Source organism: Meleagris gallopavo, chromosome 7, assembly GCF_905368555.1.
Source record: "Meleagris gallopavo chromosome 7, MGAL_WU_HG_1.1, whole genome shotgun sequence".
Lineage (NCBI taxonomy): Eukaryota > Metazoa > Chordata > Aves > Galliformes > Phasianidae > Meleagris > Meleagris gallopavo.
Genome location: NC_139410.1, coordinates 4105764 through 4125469, shown reverse-complemented (window position 1 = coordinate 4125469; position 19706 = coordinate 4105764). Strand labels below are relative to the sequence as shown.

General features: G+C 43.0%; 1 protein-coding gene across 11 annotated transcripts in view; it reads right to left on the bottom strand.

Annotated features, from left to right (window-relative positions):
• Positions 1-19706, bottom strand: part of MAP2 (microtubule associated protein 2) — a 191981-nt gene that overhangs the window by 143213 nt on the left and 29062 nt on the right. For all 11 annotated transcript variants that reach the window (XM_085228136.1, XM_085228139.1, XM_085228129.1 and 8 more), the window contains exon 2: positions 9976-10033. The gene's annotated coding sequence lies outside the window, so the exon portion shown is untranslated. The remainder of the gene's footprint in view (positions 1-9975; positions 10034-19706) is intronic.

Below are 19706 nucleotides of genomic sequence, written 5' to 3'. Positions count from 1 at the left end.
AACTCCACACATACCACTGCTGAACCAGCACCGACCTAACTTGCAGTCATTGTGGGACGGGATGTTAATTCACAAGTGCTCCTGCTTTCTAATCAAGGCAGATCAAGGAAGGACAGTGTGTACCCTGCACTACTAGACACAGACACCTCGAGCACCCCATCGCCTTACCGCAGGAGTTCTGCTATGCAGGGCTGAGCCACGTCTCCCTCCAGTAGGGGGTTCTACAAAGCATTCCCTTGTTCCAAAGGTGCTCCTAAAGTAAGCTACAACTACAGCAAAAATTAAGTTTACGCTCACAGAAGCAGCTTTAGGACACCACATGTTTTTTTTTAATGGCATCCTTTGTCACCTGACACCAGCTGGACAAAGGAGCTTGTGGCAATATCATACAGAGCAGGACCCTTCTCAGGACAGCCCATAAGCATCTGTCCATGAGAAAAGGCTTATTTAGGTGGCACAGCAGCAGAGGAGCACTCCAATAAGGTCACCCGCTGTAAGGTCACATGAAAGCACAAGACAGCATGACGTTCACATTTGGATATGCCCAAGGAAACTGCAGCTGAGAAAAGTCTGCTACGATTACGTCAGTGGCCAGCGTCTGTGATCTGTCAAATAGTGCTTCCAAAAGAAGAGTTTGCATCTTCATAATTCATCTTTAACACAGGAGGCAGCAGCTCCCCCTGTGTCAGCCAAGGCTTCCACCCTCCTCACAGCTTAAAGGAATCACACAGGAAGGGTAGTAAATTCAGCAGGAAGGAAAAAGCAAATCCTGGCCCTGATTTCAATCCTAAAAAACTGGAGAGGTTTGTCTGTACCCCAGACAAACCCCTCTAGCACAGAGATTGCCCAGACAACCGTGGCATCCAAATGGCACATCCATCATGATCACACACAGATCTCCAACCAGGCAGCTCTCCACACGCTGCTCCTCCAAATGTGAAGCATCCTGCCTTGGTGAGCTGGATGTGAGGCCTCCCCCAATCCAAACCCACTGCTTCCATAGCAGCCACCTCATAGAGAAGAGTTAGGACTCAGCAGTCTCACCAGCAGCAGCAGGGGCTGTGGGACTGCTCCATGGCTCTCTGGCCCTTGAAGCCAGGACTGAAGTTATTTTATTGCTGCTGATGATTATCAGTATTGTAAAAAGAGAACAAACGCTCCAAACTCAGCTCCTATTTTGCTTTGAAATCTCTAAGAGAAACATGCTCTCTACTGCATTTGTGAAACAAAACAAACAACAACAAAAAAAAAGAATGTCTACTCAAAGACCTGAAAACCATTTAAAAAAATGAAATGGCAGGAATTAGCCCATAATGGGCAGAACCAAACAAACCAAGTCCCTGCATTACAGTATCTTTGTGAGACTTGCTCCTTCTGTCGCACACACAGTGACAAATGAACACTGAAAGCAATTCCACATCTTGTTCTGTCAGCACAGGAGACACCTAATAAATCCCAAGATGAAGGAAACACCCAGAAGGCTTTTTTCCTGCTTCCCTCGGCTGTGTAATTACAGGCAGTCTTACTACATTAATGCTACCTCCCGCTCTGCCCTTGAAGAAATAATAGGCAAACAATGTGAAAAACACAGGAGATAGCCAGGGAACACCTAATTGCTACGCTTGGAGTAAATACGGGACATCTTTCTGAAACACGTCTGGCTTCTACAGGATCTGCTGCTATTCTTTACAGAATGGCTCCATCCAAGTAATTCATTTTCTTAAATGGTTCATTTGCATAAGACCGAGGCACCTGGCAGCAGGCAAAAGGCAGCCCCAGCAGCAGGTGCGGCGCTGATCTCAGGCCTCCGTGTTGCTGAATATCAGTAGAGAAGCTGACACCAAGGAACACACAAACGCTGCTTTGTAGCCCCACTGTTCTCTCAGCCCGAGTACCTCGTTCTGTGCTGTGCACAGAAGGCACTTCTTTTCCATTCCCAAACAGCACAGCAAAGCTGAAGGAGCTGCCAAGGGCCTGCAGCTTAACACAAAGAGGCTTCCACTGCCCACACAGCCCGCAACAGTGCTTCGCAGGAACTGGAAGGTGAAAACGTGAAGGCCTGGAACCTGCTGGTAAAGCTTGTAATGGCTCCAAGAAGGCAAAGCTTCACAAGAGTAAACAAGAATCCATGGAAAGCAAAAATAAGGCATGGAAACATAATGCTGTGTCTTCTTCACTCCTTCTGAACCAAACCTGAGGCTGGGTCCTTGTGCCACAAACACAGCTTGCTGTTGTGTTACATTTGGTAGCATTACAATCCCAGGCAACGTGATGAGCCTTACCAGAACCTGCCCAAAAGAAAGCAAGCCCTCCACCACACAATCCCTCTCTCTTAGCACCAAGAGCCGCAGCCAACAGTAATAAGAATGGCATCAAGGCTTTCCTGTTGCTACGTTACAGATGTTGCTTAGTACCTTCATGTGTGTTTCTGAGTCTCAAAAGGCTGTTTGCTGGCCATTATAAATGCACGTGGGTGCATGGCTATGGAAACTAGTGGAACTACAGCAATTAAAAAGATAAAGAAGCCTGCGTTCCCAATGCTTCAAGCTTCCCAGCACGAACACAATGCATGCAATTGCATCCTGAGTTAAGCACAACAAACTTCAGTTTCACTACTTGCTTATTAGGAAAATATGCAATGTTTAAAACAGAAATACAATTGTCAGATTCTGCCAGTATTCACAAGTCCAGGCTTTCTAGACCCGATCACACAGCTGACATATGACTTTATATTTGTTCGAGAAATGCAGCAGCTTTTCATCCAAAGCAATGGTTTCCAACTGGATGGGCTGTGGTCCACATTTTCTCCTTCTGAGCACATTATAACTGGGCTCAGATGCATACACTCCTGTTCTAATTCAAAATAAAAACAAGTCCTCACATGCGTTCTTGTTACTATTTGTGCTTTGAAGCTTTTTTGTAGTTGCTAGATCAAGATAAGCTGGTAATTAAGATGTATAGTGGAAACAGGTACTTTGATGGAAGAGGCAACAGCACCGCACAGGGCTCATGAGATCAGTCTGATCCCAGCTGGGCCGCAGACTTGTCTGTCTGTAGATAACCCTAGGTGTCTTGAGATGTACCTCCCCACAGTGGATCATAAAGTTCCCTCTACACTCCAGGAACACATCACCACAAAGGCTCTGGAGCTGAGCATCTTCCCAGAAGCATAACATGGCATTCTCTTGGCTCCTAAGCCACGTCACCTGGGCACAGGAAGCCAGGTACAGGCTGTACAGTGCAGGGAAACACACGCTCCCTCCACAAGAACCCCTGTGTCACCAGTTCAGATTCACTTGTGACTCCGTGTACGTTTGGTTTAGGAATCACTCAGCCACTGCACCTTCCCATTCACCTCCCATCCTACCTCCACAGGAAGCAACTTTGGGCAGGCTCTCTTTCCTGACCAGTGTTTTTTCAAACCAGTTTCAGGTCCAGCAGCCTTGCACCAGTACACACATGTAACCAAAGCCTTGTCCCCCAGCTGGCTCCCCAGCTCCACAGAGCCTTTCCTGCAGGAAGGTCTCTGTTTATTCAGTAGGTACCTTAAGATTGAAAAAATACAGCTTTTGAAATTCTAGATTTCAAATGCAACACTGTGATGCATTCTGTCTTCCCTAGCTTAAAAATTTACACTAAACAGTTTGAAGACTGGGGTTTTCACGTTTTCAACCACATAATTCCCCTTGATTCTTGTTCAGAAGACTGATTTGGAAGCCCCAGCTCAAAGCAACCATTACTCCATCACTGCATCCAAGTGTGACTTACACTGCGTTCAGCAAACCAAAGCACTACATTGGACTGTAACCTCATCCAAGATACAGAAAATCAGCAAAGCATAAAAGGACCCCGCTCAACAGTGCAGTGACACGGGTCTCTAAAAAGCTACTTATATGTTTGCAGCAGGAGAAAGATTCTCAGGCTTTACTTTTGGATTTTATTTGGCAGTGGCTTGACCGGATTAGACGGGCAAATGTGGACAGAAAAATCACATCCAGGTCTGTCAACACCCAGGCTTGTACTCCCCACACTGAATCAGCACGCATTCTCTAGAAGTATGGGGCTGACTTCATTTCGTGAGAATTTGAGACGTCAGTCCTAAACACGCTAGGAATTACAAGCCCAATGGCTGGACAAGCAGTTATTTCTGCTACACAACAGTATCCTGAGAAGAGGTAACAGAAGATACATGGTATCCACATCCTCAAGCCTGCTGAGTGTTTAATTCTTCATGGAGTAAAATAAACAGACGATAACAGCAAAAAAACAAATTAGTTAAAAGTCAAACTAGTGAGGCTTCATATGAAAGTTGCAAAATTAATTCCTAGCCTTGTACATAGTTCAGACAGGAGAACTGAAGCTCAGACAAATGAATTGAATTCTACAATCCACCTTTCAAATCCAAAACCCAAGAATGTGGCATGTGGCTGCCATTAATATGCGAATTCCCCAAACTTCCAAGGTGAGCAGCAGCATTTAAAGAGATGCTGTAAAAGCTCCAGATAACAAGACATGTTTATGCCAGCAGCACTTAACAGCTCAAAGAAGAAAAATGACTCATTCTTCCAACTAAGAACTGCAGGGAAAATTTGACATTCCTCTCAGCAGAGCTGCTGTGAGACCTTCACGGTGTCCTATCAGATATTGTTTTGACCCTGGTTCTGCTGTTGCTGGTATCAGTGGAGAACACAAATACAAAAAACAAACACCAAAGCCAACTGTGTGGGAGCAACAAGACTCTTGATGTATCATCATTTGACTGGCAATAGCTCCAGAAAGGTATGAGGATACAAGGAACAGAGATAAAAATCTGTGAACAGGATATGAACCGGGACCGTAAGTAATAGAAAAGCTTCCATCTGTAAGCTGTACACACTGAAATGCTCTCTCCCCACACATAACAAAACATACTCAAGTCATAAAAGGCACATTACAGCCACTAAGCTCAAAAGCTGTAACTGAAGTAAACACTGTAGATAAATATAACATCTATAAAGGAAGACAAAAAGGAAAAAAGTAGGAAGAAAGAAAAGCTTTTGGAAATAGAAACCTATATCTTGGCCTTCACCACCCACTTGCAATCTTGCCCATTTTTTTTCTGTTAAATCAAATAAAAGATACCTTCTCTCGCAGAACAGTCTCAACTTGCTTAATTTAAACTTTGAGTTACAATTTCAAAGCATATTTAACGTCACTGCTGTGACACCTACACAGAAAGGGCCTGGCTACTACTCCCATTGAAGTCAAGAGCACAACTCCCACTCATTCCTATGAAGGAGTATCTAACCTAAATTATCCTCCTATCTCTGAACTTCCTGGTATGGAATGAAAGAGGTTACAAGGGAAGTTTTTGCCCTCACTGAATTACCACAAACAAAATGTATTTTGAGAGCCTGCTGGCTGCTCAAGTAATTTATTCCACATAAATGAAATACATCAAAGTTTGAAGACTTATCATTAAGTAGAAGTTCTAGTTCTACAATATGTGTTGTTTTGTTTTTACGCAGAGTTGTGTACCACCTGTTCCTTCCATTTGCTGGTTTTTCTTGGCTTTTTTTTTTCCTGAAGACACTGCTGGCAATGGAATTACTCATTAAAACCAGCCCACAAACACTTCCTCAGTTAAGTAACTGGTGCTCAGGAGCTGCAGGCCTCAAAAGAACAACTTCCTCAGATAGTCCTTCAATAAATATTTTTCTGGCCCTGCCTCTGGGTCTCACATCTGGTATTCGGCAGAACATTAACTGAAGCATTTGCTATCACTCAGAAAACTGCTGCTTTATTTACTTTTAGAACTCTGCATCTTAATATATTTTATGAAATCTGAGGCAACAACAACAAAAAAAAAAACCACTGGCCTTAATAAGCACACCTATTTCTGTATATATACCATCTAAGGCTTTGAACAACGCAAGTGAGCAGGGCTCTGGATGCGTAATTTGAAGGCCCAGCTGCACCTGCAAGAATAAAGCAAGCCAGCTCTTCTGCTGCGCAATACTGACAAACCTGTGCTGCCTTCAGTAGAGTCATGCCAAGCAGAAATCCATGAGAGTCAACACGGCAAACACATCTGGCTCCACTCCTATGAGTGTTCCCTACAGTAGTAGAGGAGAAAACATTACAGGCACCGCTCTCCTTCAACACTTCCCACCTCACTTCCTCCCTAGGGCAGATGGGTTTCGCCAGTCCACATCCGACCCACTGGCTCTCAGGAGGAAGGCATCACGTGGGACCCATCCCGCTTCCCCAGGTATGAACACAGGGAGTGTCACAAGCTCTGTAAGGCACACGCTCAGCCTATGAGGCAGGGCTGCTTAACGTCGCAGCTCGATGGCTTCGTTCCTGAATGGCTGGATGCAGCCCAGAACATGTGCTTTTCTAACTCTTCAGTGCACTCGTTAGCCCACAGTCTGCAACACTGTCCAATGCAAGCGCAAGGCAGCACGCTGCTGGGATGCACAAGAGCTCCCTGGATGAACAAATTCTGCCTCTGCCAACAAGAGGAGCACTAAGAACAATAAGGTAAGTTCTGCTTCCAACCTACTGAATTTTTTTTTTTCCATAAGCTCAAGTTCCTTGTGACTTCTACGTGTGCAGCCAAGGTTCAGTTTAAATAGCTTCTGCCTCACATGACAGAACACAATTTCTTTCTAGCCAAGGATACTGGATACAATGATTTTAATACCTTCAAAAGGGAAATGGGTCTAGCATTTTAGGCTTTTTTTTTTTTTAATGTAGCACAAAGAAGATCATCACAGAAGAAACGTAACAGAGAAAGGAGCCAGCCTCAGTATAACATCCTTGTTGCACTGCCCTCACTCCCATACAGCACACACAGCACTGCTCTGTAGGCGAACCCCTGCAGTAGGAGCTGGCAGTGTGGCTGAAGCCATTCAGCTTCTGCTCCCAGCTGTAATGTGGGAGACACTACTATTGATGAGCCTACGTAACAGTTGTGTAAAATAATTTGAGGTGCATTACCTTACACTGGGAACTAGTGATCCAGTATGCTGGTGTCATGACACATTACTGCAAGAAATCAAGTGCCTTTTTACAATCATTTACTTGTTGCTGTATAGCCAGCCACACTTAAGGAATAACCACCCAAAAACAGCACTAATTCTAAAGACTGAAGTAGGAAAGACTTCATAGTGTAAGTGATGATCACAGCTGCCATAGCTCTTAACAGTACAGAGGTAAACTTTCAAGTAGCACTCCCTTCTGTTTACAGGATGTTTAAAACACAAGTTCAACCCATTTTTCCATACCTCATATTTGACAGAGAACAGAGATCTGCAAAAGCAAAAAGCTTTTCCTAGATTCAGTAGAAAGGCAGAGGATCTCCAGAATAGGCTCAACCACACATGACCTTCACAGGCCTCCTGAGGTGCTGATCCACAGGCTGAAGACTGCCTTGCAAGCAGTAGCCACACACAAAGGAACATCTATCTAACATTCAGTTAGATAATATGGTTCCTTGGGCTTTTGAAAGTATCTTTTTTTCCATACCACTTGTAAATTAGCCATGAATTAGTACCAATATGGAAATTATTTTTTACATATTCCTCCTGTGAAATATTTGGTTAAGATTTAAAAATAGATTTTTGTTGCATGTTTTGATTTTATTTTTCAGATTCACAGTAAAACAACACTGCTGCATCAGCATTTCAGATTTTGTTTCAAGTATGTGGGTTTCACTGTCATGCAAGTATGAGAAATTAGGTAATATTTAGGTTCAACATGTACCTGAGCTTGCACAGACAGGCTTGAGAGAAACTGTCTTGCTTTCATTCCTTTGTGCAAGACCTGAAATTGCTAGTGATGAGCAAGGTGATAGAAAGTGCTTTGGGGCAGTCCAGAAAGCAATGCGAGAAAGGATGAAGATTTTTTCAGTGTCATTATGTGAGCTGTCTAGAAGGTTAAGTGAGGGCTATAAGGAAGGCTATCAAGACTAAAGAGAACTGAACACAGGGTGCTGTGAAAAAGTAACAATCTGAAGGTGGCTCGGATTTATGCAGAAGAAGGAAATACTATCAGAGAGAACAAGGGGAAAAAAAGAAAGAATCTTAAATGTTTACCCAGCCTTGGTCTGGAGCTGCTCCTGCAGCCAGTGCTGTCTCATCAGCTAACTCGAATGGGATTCAGGCTACTGATTAATTAGGATAAGGTTTGGTTTTTTTCCTCTCCATTTATGCAAGAACACTAACTTCTCTCACTGTGACCTGTGAGCAGCTCAAAAACAGCTGAAGTTACCGACATTCTGCTGTTTATTACTGGCAAAACTGAATTATCACTAATACCCAGGAGCAGATAGGAGTTCACCTCACCCTTTCAGCCAAAAACTCACCAGCCTGCATTGACTTTTCTGGTTACATGCCTCACTGTTTGCAAAGACCTTTTGGTAAAAGCAGATAGCACATTCAATACCTGCAATCACGTCTTTTGAAGCTCAGACTCTCACTAGTGAATCCAAAGGCAAAATGAAGTCTCTTCAAGTTCATTGTTGCCCCTTGCAAAGAGCACCAATCACACAGCTTTGGATACACTTTAAGCTCAGACTGTCAGCATTCTCTCCCCACCAGTTTGCTGGAGTTAGCTTCATTACAGCTTTCAGTGACCCAGCTCTTGTTGACTACTTAACTTTCTGTGTGATGAATCACATATAATCCCCAAAAAGCCTTGACATGCAGAGGCTGACAAGAAGCATCTAAAAAGAAGTATCTCCCAGTCACTGGGCTCAAAGCTAGAACTTTTCAGGATGGACAAGGAATAACAAACACCAGTAGCAGGACCCAGCAGCTTCTTTTCATGTCTGTTGACAACTGAAGGCTCACTGATACATTTTCACACCCCACCTGCTTCTCTCACTGCCTTCCACAACCACCAAGTCTTGCTTACCTGACTGCAGCAATTCTTTTCAGCTTTCTGAAAACACAAACTTTATTTTCTGTACTGCAGTCTGTCTGTATTCCAGAGCGGGGGAAGGGGCTGCAGTAAGAGCAGAAACTTTACAGCCAGATGAAACCACCCCCAGTACAAAGATGCAGGCAACACATGTCCCAGTTTTGACTCCATTGCCTACTCTAGACAGAGCAAGAATCAGCTGGTGGAAAAAGAGAAGAAAATACACAGAACTATAACTTAATCCTGGCTGCATATTATCACCAAATAAACCTGGTGCTTGAAAACTGCAAGTAGCTGAGTATTTTTTGGCTGAGGAAGAACAACTAAATAAAGTGAGAATGGTATTTACCAACACTGTGTTGCTTTTCATCTGTGCCTTCAAATAACCAAAAGCTGTCTGCGTCCATTACACAAACCTTTCTCTAAATAGATAATGCCAGAGCGCAGTGACAAATTCATGTATCAGCTTTTTTATTTATTTATTTATTTATTTATTTTACATCTGTGCTGCGTTGCAGATTTGAGTATTCTCTAAACAACCTCAACCAAACATTTCAACAAAGCAGAGGAGCAATCTCTCAAACAAGGTGAGTGTGTGCAGACTGACGGCCAGGTAATCAGTCCACGTTGCAGAGAATATTGTTGGCAACAACAAACCCTAAATTTGAAATGCAAAAAGAGGAATATGCAACATAAGATTCAGCTCACAGTGCTTGTACTCAGTAGCACTTGCATTTGGATAGCTCAGCTCGCACTGCAACTCAGACATTTCCTATGGAAAACCAACACCTGCACAAAAAGAATTTGACAACACTTCAATGAGTTTTATTTTTCACCTCTGCACCACCAAGTCCTCCACTACACAGCCCAGGAAGTATACTCAATATCTTTGATCAAATTACCCTCAAAACACAAAGCACACACACGCAGGGGTAAGAGGAATCCTGTCAAACTGATGCTTGAACAAGGCTCAGAGATTCAGCAGGCAGTCTATCGGGGTACAGTCAGACGTGTAGCATTGCCAGTGATCTTGAACAACCGATACAAGACCAACAAAAACAGAAAACTCACTTTTGGTGTAGTTATCACGTTGTAAGTCTCGCGATAGTTCAGCTCACGTTTCCACAATCTGAAACAAAGCAAAACCTCTTGGTTAGTTGCAGCGAGGGAATTTTTTTTTTTTTTTTTCCAAAATGAATCGTAATTCCTGAATTTTGACCTGTGAGTAACAAAATAACCTCCTTCTCTGCTTTTGTTAACATTCAGAATTACACCAAATTAACTTACATTAATTACTTAATGATATGTACGAGATCGAATCACACTACAGAGGCCGGACTGCTCAGAGTGCTTACTTTCATGTGAAGTAGATCATCATCGAAAAACAGAATTCAATGAAACATGAGCTACACTGATGGCTTCTATTAGCATCAGGTTCACTTAAACTGAACCCCTTCTTTCTTTACAAAAGGGAGACAAGCTGCAAGCAGAATATCTTTCACGTATGTAGTTTTACCGGTAGCGATTCACCAAAAATAACAAAAATGAGACGATAACACCAAAAAAACACAAGTAAATTGAATCAGCAAACAAAGAACATAGATAATAGAATGCATTTTGCCAACTGCTTCCTTTCTTTTCCCCCAGGAATCCCACAGTTGTACTGCATAATAGCAGAAGAGATGCTTCACAAGCTGCAGACAAGACTGATGGGATCTGTAAATTGAGCAAAGCTGCAAAGGAGAAGTGCTGCCCAACAGCCACAAAAAAGAGCTCCCCAGTGCACTACTGCTGTTTATAGCACGACTTTGAGCTTGATTTGAGCTATTCTGTGCTCTGGGTACCACCATGTCTTAAGATGAATATAATATTGCAGCAGCATAAGTGAGAATTAATTACTGCTTTGCAAATCCTGGGAAAGGTTGGACAGGAGTGAAGTACTTATATAGTGCAAATTGTTGCTATTAACGAATTGAGTCAAATTGCCTAACAGGGAGGAATAACAGGCAGAATTTCCTTCCTACCTTCACATCAAAACCCAACAAAAAAGACCACTTTCCAGTACCATCACTCCTAATCAACACAGATCTCACCTGGAGACAACTAACTTCTACCAAAATATGGCTAAGATATCACAGCTGAACAAAGCTGTTCCAAATAGTCACTGCTTGCCAGGGGGATGATAAACGCTAGCAAGGATAAAGGCACTTTGTACTTTTGGTTAACTTTGCCACATCTCAGTGTACCCATAAGCGCAGGTATTATCACTGAAAGCAACGGGAAACCTGCCACTGACTACATCCAACTTAGAAACCAAGCACAGAAAGTGAAGGCAGATTCAGTGCCTTGCCAAAGTTAGCACAAGGGAATGACTGAATCGTGAACGGAAAGCAAGGATCTCATCCCTTTTCAGCATGAGATGACATTCTGAAAGTGTGGATGCCCCGTCCCTGAAGGCATTCAAGCCAGGCTGGATGTGGCTCTGGGCAGGTCTAGTGGTTGGAGACTTTGCACATAGCAGGGGGGTTGAAACTAGATGATCATTGCGGTCTTTTTCAACCCAGCCCACTCTACGATTCTATGACAGCAAAAACACACAAGGTTGCATTGCATGCTGCTGTCATTGAGCAAAAGTTGAAAGCAAAGCCAAGAGAAAACTGGAAGAAAACAGCTCAGCTCTTTCTTCTTTCCTCGCAATACCGTAAAATGAAAAGTCAGTTCTTACAATATGCTGGCCAGGCGTGGTCCCTATTATCTTTGGTTAATTCCATATGTCTGAGAAGGAAATCAGCTCTAAGCCGGTTAGACTTGCTAAATGAGATTTGCCTAAGGCCCCACCCCCAGGGGCAGTGCCATGCACCAGAGATTTGGCATTCTTCAGAAAGATGCTACTTGTCCAGACACTGCTAATAAGGGCCAGCAAAGCACAACCCTTTAATGATTTACAGCGTATTCATTCACCTCTTAAGCAAAACTTCACTCTGCACCTTCTAATCTCCAAAGAGCTCCTAGTCTACACCCAAAGCAAGACGCAAGTAGGGCTGGTACCAGCAGGCTCCATTCTGTCAAATTTCTGATGAGCACATAAAGGAGATGCACACAAGCCCGGCGTTTCCAGCAAGAACTTCCAGCATCTTTAAGGACTAGTCAAAGTTTCAGAGACTCTAGACTCATCCTAGTACCTTGGGTCATGATAATGGAGATACAGACTTGTTGCTAGCAAGGCAGTAGGGCTGTAAAACACAGACCAGACATGTATTTACTCTTCTGTTTCACTTACTCTCTGTAAATTTTGTTTTGAGAATTTCCAAATTTTCAGAATCACAGCCCTGACTCATACAGACAGTAGTGAACACCCAGGATGCATTTAAGAGAAGACTGATAATAAATAAAGTACTATGCCAGCTGCTTGACTCAGAGAAAAAAAAATGGTAAGCACTGCTACGTGTTGGCATTTTGTCCTCTGAATGCTTGTTGGCTAAGAAAAATCAGGAGTTGTTGTTAAAGAACACATCTACATTGAGTAATTTATCTACCCCCTTCCTGTAACTACAGTGACATTTGCTAATAGCGTCAATTTTTATGTCAAGTGTGCCCACAAGGAGTCACACTTACATATCTGGCTACTGAAGTCTTTCATTGGCAACTTTCAAGTAACCCACCCCAAACAAATCAAGTTGTCTGGTATTTGCTATGTTTCAGCCTACATAAGAGAAAGGGGCCTATGCTATGAAGAGAGCCTATTTAACTAAGATATCCCAGTTGGATGCATCAACATAACTTCTAACACCGCGGGCACATTTCATACTAAAAGGTGCAGGTGGTTCTGGCTAAATGATACACTCTGCAAATCTGAAGGCCCAAGAGATTGGGCACTGCTGACCGTGAAATGACAGCACCAACTGCACCAACAGAAAGAAGTGACAAGCATAGCTGATTTGAAATACTGAAAGACAGATTTCAAGTAACTCTGCACAAGTCAGCAGCACCCAACAAAGGCCAGTCAAGTGCTGAACAGGTATTAAAAAATATGAAGGTAAACTACTCTGTGGGGTACAGGAATGCTGAAACAAAAAAGGAGAATGTGCTATTGAAGGAATATTAAGAAGATCCTCCTGTTGTTAAGTCAGATGGACCAGAATGAAATAGTCCACAATTATTTAAAAACAAAAACTAATGAAGGAAACCACTGAAACTGCAAGCTCATGGAAGACAGAGCTCTGAAGTGCTGCCATAAGATAAGCAGAGGGCCACCTGAAAAGGAAAGAGGAACACAGGAACCTAGAGAACTAGAGACGTATCACTCTAACACAGGTGCTTCAAACAAAGTTATCAACCACCCAGAAGAAGATGATGATAATCAAAAATCAGTCCAGCTCTATTAATATATATATATATATATATATATATATATATATATATATATATATATATATAAAATAATAATAAAGACAAACTGATCTAGCTGGTTTTGTTTTGCAAAAAAACATATTCTGGGAAAAAGTAAGGGTAGCACAGATGCTGTGTTCTGCAGGGGTTGGAAAGAGCTCTCAGATGTCCGGTCTGGTGGTCAGTTGAAAGCACCGAGCTGCAAGAGTTTGGAAGCATTTCATTAGATCCAAAACTATCAAAAATCAATGCCATGAAATTCAATGACATAAAGGCTGCATTGCTTAGAAGAACAGGAGAGGACAAGCCAGCACTCTGACAGCAATCCTGCAAGGCTGCAGCTGTGCTCACCGCCCTGTGAACGGGTGGGACAGGAAACCCCTGGAAAATTTGCTGTTTTGACTCCAGATGTTATTGCTTCTCTGTTGCAGAGAGCTGCCTTAGCAGAGTCAGCAAAGAGAAACAGGTTTCAGCACACAGCTTCTTCCGGCAGCATCTTAGCTGAAGCCCAGCAGGCCGAGCCCAGGTACCAGACTTCACACAGAAGCAGCTGGGGAGCAACCCACGATCCGCTGCTGTGCTTACTCTTGGGCTGAGACAAGTCACATCTCACAGAAAAGCAAAATGAGCAACTGGATATTCAGCTTCCACAGACATCTTCCAGAACTCTTCTGTCAGAGCTGTCAACCCAGTACCGTTAACACTGATCTGCGACACAGACATGCCTTAACACAGGAGATAATCCTCCAGAGTATAAAGCTAGCAGTTGTTGAACATGTCTGGAAGACTTGCAAAGGAGATTTAGGCTAATCTAACTAAATTAGGTACTTACTGAAGCAGCATACCACCTTCACTGGATGCTCTAAAAAAAAGCAAGCAGGACAAGGCTATCTTGAGGAACCTGCCTCCACAACCGAGCTCTGCATCGCACCTTCATTCCTGCCTCACACATTTACCTTTCCTTGACCTGCCTACTACAGAAAACAGACAGTCCAAGGGGTTTTTTTTTGTTGTTGCTTGCCTGCTCGCATGTTGTGATGCCAAGTGGCAGGAGCTGCAGATGTACTCTGAAGCACTTGTCCCTGCCAATACACTGGGCTAATTCACATTTTGGACCAAGGTTTGCATGGGAAGCCTACTGCTGAGCCCACCGACAGCCATCTGTGTGAGAAGAGAACAAATGCATCTTTTGTTTCTATAAAGAACATCAGAAATTTCAAAGTACACTTCACCTGTAATTGGAAGAAGACTGTTCCTCGTGTGCTGTGGTATTTTTGATACCATCTCTTACTACTTAAATGATAAGTTCAATGAGTTCTTAAAATCCCAGAGTATTTTAGCTTGCTTACACATGAAAAATGATCTATGGTCAGAGCTGAAGAGGCGAATAACATAACAGATAGGTGGGATATCTTCCCTGCTGTGGAAAAAGGAGCAAATACACATTCAGTTTCATTAATGGACTTTAAGAGCCTAGTTTCCCAGGGGCTATGTGCCATGCACACCCTTTCAACTTTAATCTTCCAGTTTCAGGGATTTTCACACTGAAAGTACATTGCATGCTGCTGATGCTCCTGCAGCAACAGAACCTCAAAGCTTCTGTTTGGTTCTTTGATTGGTCCTGTTATCCCTTTACCACTTTTTAATGCTTAAACATATTTTCAAAGACGTGACTCAACAAGCTGCAAGGGTAAAAACGGTGCACGAAAATACCTAACAAAAAAAAAAAGTCTTGAGTTTCAAGAGCAATCTGTGTTGGTCTAACTCTGCTCCCTGCTCTTGTGAATTCCCAATTCGTTGGCATTAATTCGGTAAGAGATAACACAGTTGGAAGCCTTCAGTGAGAAAACAATTGCCTGCAACTTGTTTTCTCTTCCATATCATTTAAATTCCTCATCTGGAGCAAGCACAGACGTGCAGAAACTTTGGGGGCTTCTCAGACCCTGGGAGCACTCTTGACAGAAACCGACGTGTTCCATTCCACAGAGCCCAGTAGCCCTAGCTATCCCCACATCAATAATAAAAAGGAGATTCCAGCTGCTCCATCACCGAAGGCTCAGGGAGGCTCAGTGAGTGTGGAAGTGGTGCCCTGCTTTTATCACCATGCCCAAACAGCTCACAGGGCCACTGATTGCTGCAGACAACCACTGCAAGCAGCTATCACTGGTTGTCCACAAAGAGAGAGACTCAGGCTTTACAGATTTGTTCCACCCCTGACGCATAAGTGAAATCTCTCTGAAGTTCTGAAATACAAATTCCTAAATGCAAAGAAGCCAGATAATGCAAGAGTGACTGGTATGGAAACATCAGGATTTTCAGAACGCAACCTTACATAGTTTGCAGACAACAAAAAAGAATGGAGACACGCACTGAAAATACAGGAGACAGGATGAAAACACTGCGTAGCTGTTTCCAACTGGAGCAACATCCATATCGTGCACTTAATGAGGCAGGAGCTCTGTGGAAACAAGCAATAATGTGATCACATAATTAAAGACTACTTTATAATACGCATGCAGAAGGCAGCCACAAAGGCTGCACAAACACTCTTTATTCCAGTATTTCCTGAAATGAGCTATTTGACTCAACAGTGTTAAAAGGTTCTTTTAACTGCTTTTTTGGTCTGCGATACATCATCTAGATGCAACTGAGGTCAAGCGGATTAAAAATCTGAGTAACATTTTGTGCAGCAACGTGACAAAAGAGGCACTGTCTCCACTGCAAGGGTTGATTAGCACTCAATCTATTTCTACAGCCACACTAGAGACATATGTGAAAGCGGATGGAACTTAGAATTCATAAACATTCTAAATGGGGAGGGTTTTTTATTCTTATGAATAAAATAGAAATACTGAGTCTTTGGTGGCCTCTCAGTCCCTCGTACGAATGACAGTAGCATGACAGAAACAGCACGTTAACAACACTACTCAGTATAAATGTTAACTGGGTAAAGACAAACATATAGCAAGGCTTTTTGTGCGCCCTGCCCTGAGACCTCAGTCACAAGTAGCTATGGCAAACTAACACAAACCTAGATCAGGGAACTCATTTCAACTTAGATTAACTTTTAATTAGTAGGCACAAGCGTCACTCTCATATTAAACCCTCCTTGAGAAGTGGCATTATCTCTATTGTATTTGCATTTCAGCTAGAAGAATGCAACGTGCACTTTTTTCCTTTATTAAAAGGGCTGACACTCAGTAACATAATTAATGAGCAGCTGTGAACGCAGCCTTCTTTTGAAACCCCCTATTCAGGATCAAAATGCTGTTTATAATTACAGGTGCTGAGTGCAGAGCTTGTCTCAGTACATTTCAAATTGTTTCACTATGTAATTCATCTCCAACTTTTTTTTTTCCCCTTTAAAAGGGAGATGATGTCAAAGTTAAAGGGGTTTCAGAACAGAAGGTTTGGATTTAACAGGGGCTAGTCACCCCTGTGGATACTTGGAAAACTGCTCCAGCAACCCTTAACTGACCGCTGTGGAAAGCATGCTCATGAGCAAAAAAAGATAGTGCAGCTCTGACAAAGCAAACCGTATTTGTTGAAAGCAGTCCTTAATCATGCAAGCGAGCCCCACTCACTTCAGTGGGTCCTAGCACATTGCCATTTGCAAAAGCACAGAGCTCAGAGCTTCCCATACATCATTTCAGCTGACTTTTTGACTTTTGAATAGGTTTTTTGACAGCATATTTTTTCAAAACATAAAAGGAAAATACTTGGAACTAAGTACCTTCACGCTGTGTCAATTTATACTTGCAAAGGATGCAGCCACTTGGTCCCACTTCTAAAGAGGTTTATATTTTACAAAATCCCGTATCGCAGAAACTCTGACGCTGAGTCCTTCCACTGGTTGAAGCGTCCAGCAGCTCAGGATAAAGCCTTGTGCTGCCTGCCAAAGACTGAATCAAGCTCATCAGCAGCGTACTGCTGCATGCTGACGTTGACACTTGAAGGAATCACAAAATATTCTGTTCAACTCATTAATCCCTTAATGCTGCTCCCATCTATCACAAAGCCCTGTGTAATTGCAGGTTTCAAAAAGCACCAATAAGATTATTAACAGAGTAATGCACAGGACAGCACAACAAGAAAAGGACGTCAGATGCATTTCCTATGCAAAGCTTGTACTAATGGCTGCAATTACTGTAGGTATCAATGTCAAAACAGCAGAATTACCTGTATGGAATAAACAGAGGTGTGAAAGTCCTTCTCCTTCTCTGGAGATATACAAAACCTGCCTAGACACTTCCCTCTGCAACCTACTGTAGGGAACCTGCTTTAGCAGAGGTAGGACTCTGTGATCTCCAGAGGTCCCTTCTGACTCATAGGACTCTGTGAAGTCAACAAGATTCAAGAGCACATTGCAAATGTAAGCCATTTTTTAGGTATAGACACCGCAAAGTGCAAAGCTCGTGTCCAGAAACTCCATTCCACAGTATTCAGCTGCTGGTGTTTAAGGCAGTGACCTGGCCCCATCACTCATCTCTGGTGAATTCCTGCCCTGCCCCTGCAGCATACAGGAGTTTCAAGCAACTGGATTTCACACTGTACTCTTCTACGCTTGCAGATGTTTTTCAGTTGCTGTGTAGAGGAAGGATACAGTCTTTCAAGAAAGGAATCGCTGCCTCTTACTGATAAATCCCATTATCCAATTTTCAGTTTCTGCTTGTGCTACAGTGACATATGTTTTAGCCCGTCTCTGTCCTCTACCTCTTTCCAACTCATTGTGCAGCATTTTGCCACCAGACTGCAACACAGACAAATCACTTCCTACCACCCTCCTTCCAGTGACACACACAGGCTTTGGATACGTGGGCATATTTGGCCCAAATTCAGGCAGACCCTCTCTAGAACACACACTGAACAATCTTTAGGGTGCCATTTTTTCGGAAACCATACAAAGCAAGCAATTATATGTTACTGAGGTCTCAAGGTTTTTCCCCCCATCTCACTCCCACAGAAAGTCAAAGTGGGATCATCCTCACCACCCCACTGTGCCCAGAATTACAGTATAAACTCACAGGTCACATCAGGAAGCACGTGTGCTGTTAGGTAACCATAATATGGGTGTTTACCCCATCACCTGACATCAGTGTTTCAAATCAGCTGTCTTCGGCTATGAAACTCAGTGCTCAGGTACCTCTCATCATCAACCCATACCCTAATTACACCATTCCAGATTTTCTCCCTCAGGTTTCGATCCTCAGCAGGTTGTTCTGAAAATACAAAGCTTTTCCCTGTGATTTCCCACTATGCCTTGCAAACCTCAGGTACCTTCCCCCATCACTTCCCTTTAGCAATGTGCTGCTGTAAGGTCAGCTACTGTCAACATTGTCAGCAGCTTTTTTCACTGCTTCCAAAAGTCCAGAAGAGCAAATCTGACATCATTTCATCTCATCTGTTTTAACTTAAGAAGCTCAGGATACAAAACACTCCTATTTCAATACAAATATGATTTTTGTCGTTAGCAGACTGCAGCAAAACCCTGCCATCTGTAGCCCTCAGGCAGACATGGGATGCATACGCTTGGGAAGAAAAATTTTTATACTGAAACCGTACAGCTGACACTCTATAGGCATAATTATTTTATACGGGACACTTCTGCACTTGGCCAATGAAGAAAAGTGCTTTCAGTAGAGCAAATAACCAAGCAACAATCAGCAAACTACACTCAGCCCAAATACAGTCGCAGTTGCATACACAGGTGCACTGAGTTGACGATGTCTGTATGGCCAGTGCCTGTTCTGCACTGCCTCCCGCTCTAAGGCAAATACGCCAGCAGTTGTGCTAACTGAACCAAAGGTCCAGATAATGCTGCCCTGAGGAGAAAGCATTTGGAATGGAGAGAATCAAAAGTCAGATCACTCTTAGTAGAGAAAGCTGCAGCACGTGCAGCTAGCTGAACAGCAACTCAGCACAGTGGATAGATCTTACCAAGCACGGATGGTGCAGCCGATACAGGTGCAGCAAAGGAGGAAGCCATCAGGATAGCATGGAGACCCAGCTTTGCTTCAGCACGACAAAGCAGTGCTGCAGATGGGTACAGCCACACACGTGGCACGTCGGGAACCAGAACGCAGGGTCTCAGCCTGCCTGTTTTCTTTCATTCACTTCTACTGAGAAAGTATGAGCACTGAGATAATGGCTGACAACCAAAGCATAATTTCCCAACCAAGCCTGGGAACAAACTGGAAATCAAGCAAGTTACATAGGACAAGGAGAAAGAATATACCTCACCATCAGCAAACACTGCTCTCAGTTCTCCTTTTCTAGAAGGGTAACAGCACATAAACACACACAATGACTGCAAGAGATTTTATTAGTTTCTACATTTTTATGCATACAGTAAAATTATAATCATACCCAAAGTTTACAGCAGTTACATAAAATGACAGCTTTACTTTCACCAT